The sequence below is a fragment of the Sinocyclocheilus rhinocerous genome, unplaced genomic scaffold (assembly GCF_001515625.1).
Source record: "Sinocyclocheilus rhinocerous isolate Xijiao unplaced genomic scaffold, SAMN03320098_v1.1 scaffold3723, whole genome shotgun sequence".
Taxonomy (NCBI): Eukaryota; Metazoa; Chordata; class Actinopteri; order Cypriniformes; family Cyprinidae; genus Sinocyclocheilus; species Sinocyclocheilus rhinocerous.
The window spans coordinates 92,528-96,661 of NW_015630353.1; the positions used below are offsets into that span (position 1 = coordinate 92,528).

Consider the following 4,134-nt stretch of genomic DNA (forward strand, 5'->3'; position numbering starts at 1 on the left):
GGGTCTTCCTGCTACGAAGCAGACCCTCAGTCGGTCCTCTGATCTCCCCTCACCTCTGGAGGTCAAGGCTCACTCGACCCGAGGTATAGCAGCCTCCAAGGCCTTCTTGGCAGGTGTGTCCATGCAGGACATCTGCAACACAGCGGGATGGTCCACGCCCCTCATGTTTTGTCAGGTTCTATGGCCTAGATATGTGAGCCACTCCTGGCTCTTCTGTTCTCTCGTCCTAGTTGTGCTCTTCCACACTAGTCAGGGATTTGCAAGTCTGGCAGCGTGGGCATACTCGTTCCCAAAGCGTTCTCCGCTGAAAGGCGTTCCCAAAGCATTCTCCGACGCAGCGTCTCGTTCCCTCTTCAGGGAACTGTGGTTACATATGTAACCTGGAGACGATTCTTTGCTTTCTTGGGGGTTTTCGTTTGCTTTTTAGCAGCGGGTTTCTTGGCCTTCTTCGGCGATTTCTTAGTGGCGGGCTTCTTCACTGCTGCAGTTTTGGGCTTCTTAGTGGCGGCAGGTTTTTTAGCTGTGGGCGTCTTGGCTTAGGAGCGGCTTTCTTGGCGGGTTTTGTCTTGGTCTCGGCTTGTTTCTTGTTGAGTTTGAACGAGCTGGAGGCGCCGGTTCCTTTGGTCTGGACCAGGGTGCCTTTAGTCACCAGACTCTTAACGGCGATCTTGATGCGGGAGTTGTTCTTCTCCACATCGTAGCCACCGGCAGCGAGCGCTTTCTTCAGGGCGGCGAGGGACACACCGCTCCTCTCCTTAGATGCGGACACAGCCCTGACGATGAGTGCGCCGACGCTTGGGCCCGTTCTCTTGCGTTTAGATTTATATATTTATTTATATATTTATATATATATATATTTATATTTATTTATATATATATATATATTTTTATTTTATTTTTTTAGATTTTTATAACATATCAAAATTCTTGATGCACTGAAATTTCATAATTTTTGTTACCAATTTCAATATAGATACGTGCGCATATCGTTCAAAAGTAAAATATAGAATAAATGCATTTGATTGGTAAACCAAATTCAGACTTTACATTTCAATCTGGTAATGCATGGAATTTACGGGAAAGCTCAACTAAATAACAGCGCTAATAAGTGGGGGGCGTGGTGGCTTTGGCGATCGGCGCTCCAGTCAATCTACTCCACAGCCAATCACGGGCCCCCTCTTTGCTTGGGCCCCGGGGCTTCAGCCCCGCCTAGCCCAATGGTTAAAACGGCCCTGCTCGTGATAAGTACGGCTTTACATCGGCACCAGCGCCTCTGCAGTGTGTGTGTGTGTAGCAGAGTATGTGAGCGGAGTGGAGTGGGAGCGGAGCGAGGAGTGGAGCGGAGTGATTTTGCCTGGAGCTAGGAGCGGATTTTTTGAAAGTCGGAGCGTTGAGGTTTTCACTCGCTCCGAGAACGCTCCGTCACAAGCACAAATTATGCCAACTCACGCATTAAACATAATTAGTTAGCTTGACAGATATGTGGATCACATATGAAGGTTAAAATGGCGATGGACGAGTGCGGGAGGTTAAAGCATGTTGTAAGTAGTAGTTTGTTAATGTCCTCTCGAAACTAATGTGTTGCTACATTGCTGCACACGGACAGAACACACAAGCTCACACATAACGTACAGATCGTGCGCATACATTCAGGAATGAAGAAAATTTTCGAAACTAATGTGCTGCTACATTGCTGCACACGGACAGAACACACAAACTTGCACATGACGTACAGATTGCGTGCATACATTCAGGAATGAAGAAAATTCGGTCAACGCTGTCCTGTGATTTATCAGCTTAAAAACGGAAAAGTTACAGCATATTATTTCTGTTTCTGAAGTAACTACCCTCAGCTTCGCCATAGTAGAGAGACGTTGCACAGACAAGTAAGCTAAGCGAGTTAAGCAGTCATTTAATATGGACTTGGGCTAATTGTAGTGTTCCAATAAACCATGTTAAAACTATTCTCCTAGTGTTATGCATTTATTTTTCATTTAATATAATTTCTGAATAGAACTTTGATTAAATAATTTAGCCGCGGAGTGGTGTTTCTGATCAGTGGAGCGAGGAGTGGAGCGGGAGCAGGAAATGGTGAAACCGGAGCGGAGTGATTATTGAATGCTTGGAGCGCGGAGGGGTAATTGTTGTCGCTCCACTCTGCTCACATACTCCGGTGTGTAGTAACGTGATGACTGATTGGATGCAGTACATGCATACTTGGGCTTGTTTGTTAAACAATTAGCCTATGCAATTTATATGTTTGAAAACTGCCAAAATTACCCCAAACCAGCCCAAATTTTGTCCAACCATCCAAGCCTATTTTTACCCGCACAATCAAATTCAAAACCGCCCTATTGGTCTATTCTCCATGTGTTAAATAAGCACTTCGACAGTGAATTTAATGAAAGAAACATCGCTGAAGGACTAGCGGAGGGTTTCATTCAGAAGTTGTTTTGGGCAGCTTGAAGCACATGACACATCTGCCAGTGTAACTTCATCTCCGGTCACTGCTGCTTCTCACGCTTCCCTGCTTTATGGCTGCAGGAAGTTCAGACATCATGGATTGATGATGATGATGATGATGATGATGATATGTGTGTGTGTGTGTGTATGTGTGTACCTGTTTTTCTATTCTGGTGGGGACTTAAACCTGAATACACACAGACTCATGGGGACTTGTGTCATGGTGGGGACCTAAATTGAGGTCCCCACGGGTAAACAAGCTAATAAATCACACAGAATTAAGTTTTTTGAAAATCTAAAAATGCAGAAAGTGTCCTGTGAGTGGTAGGTTTAGGGGTAGGGTTGGTGTAGGGCAATAGAATATACAGTCTGTACAGTAGAAAAACCATTACGCCTATGGAGAGTACCCACAAGGATAGCTGACCAGACATGTGTGTGTGTGTGTGTGTGTGTGTGTGTGTGCACGCGCGCGCACAAAAGGAGTATAACAGTTCAGATTTTTTTTTTTCAATAGCCACTAATAAAGCTATATGATTATTTCATAACTCACTTTCACCTGAGAATTGGTTTAACAAATTTGACCAACTTTCTCTGTTTTCTGTATTATTACACTGATGACTTTGTCTTAATTATTATATTTTTATGTATTTGCAAAAATATATTAGCTAGTGTAACAAAAAAGGAAAGAAACAATCCCTAATATTATTAAATAATGTTCACAGTCACTGCAGACACTTTTCTCAGGTGGTGTGGTTTGACAATAGACACAAGAAACACCTCAATGTTTTACTTGTTGCACCAGCTTCTTTCAGCTCATCATTGTTATTTGTGCATTGCTGACTTTAGAAGCTGCTTGTAGTGAGAAAATAGCAGAAGTGTTAAGAGGCCTAATAAAATAGTTGAGCTGATGGTTGTGGTTTGACTTCTGGGACATTCTACCAGAAACGTACATTTCCACTTGTCAAAATCTTGGGTGAAAAAAATATATTATTCTTAAATCTGAACGTTGAGTCATATGGAGGACATGTTAATCTATATGAAACACATATCATGCCATCTCAGCATGTTTTTATGATTGAAATAAATACATTTTTATACGCATTTCACCCCTAAAATGTCAGGCCCTGTCACAGACAAATTTGTATATGTTAGAATGGTTTCCTAATGAATTTATTTGATACAAATAGCATTTTCTTATTGGTCACATGTCCCTGATTGTATCTAACATGGTTTTGTAATTTCTATAAGGAATATAAGCAACTTTTCGGTCAACTGTAGTACACCGCCTCTGGGGGCGCTGCAACCTCTTCGGCCACCACTGGGGGCGCGGCAGCTTCGTCGGCCACCTTCGAGGGCGCTGCAGCCCTGTCGGCCATCACAGGAGGCGCTGCAGCCCCTTTAGCTGAAGAACGTGCCAGGAACTCCACAAACCCCTCAAAAGATACATGATTGCATCCTAGCATGCTCCAGGGGCTAATGGGCTCATCCAGGGCATAATTTAACAAGTCCTTCAGCGCAGAGTCATTATAGCCCAGCCCCTCTGCCGTATTCCTGAAGTCCATGGCAAACTCCCTCAGCTCGGTCCCTCGTTGGTGGAGGGAGCTCAGGGTCTCCAGCTGGAGCATGCGCTGGTAGAGGGGGCTGGAGAAAGTAGAGACCGGTAGTCGGTGT

The 4,134-nt window shown here is 44.2% G+C and overlaps 1 pseudogene; it reads right to left on the minus strand.

The window, feature by feature from the left end:
* The window catches only part of LOC107740228 (histone H1-like), a 10,025-nt pseudogene extending 7,468 nt beyond the window's left edge, over positions 1-2,557 (minus strand).
* Positions 2,558-4,134: the final 1,577 nt, after the last annotated feature.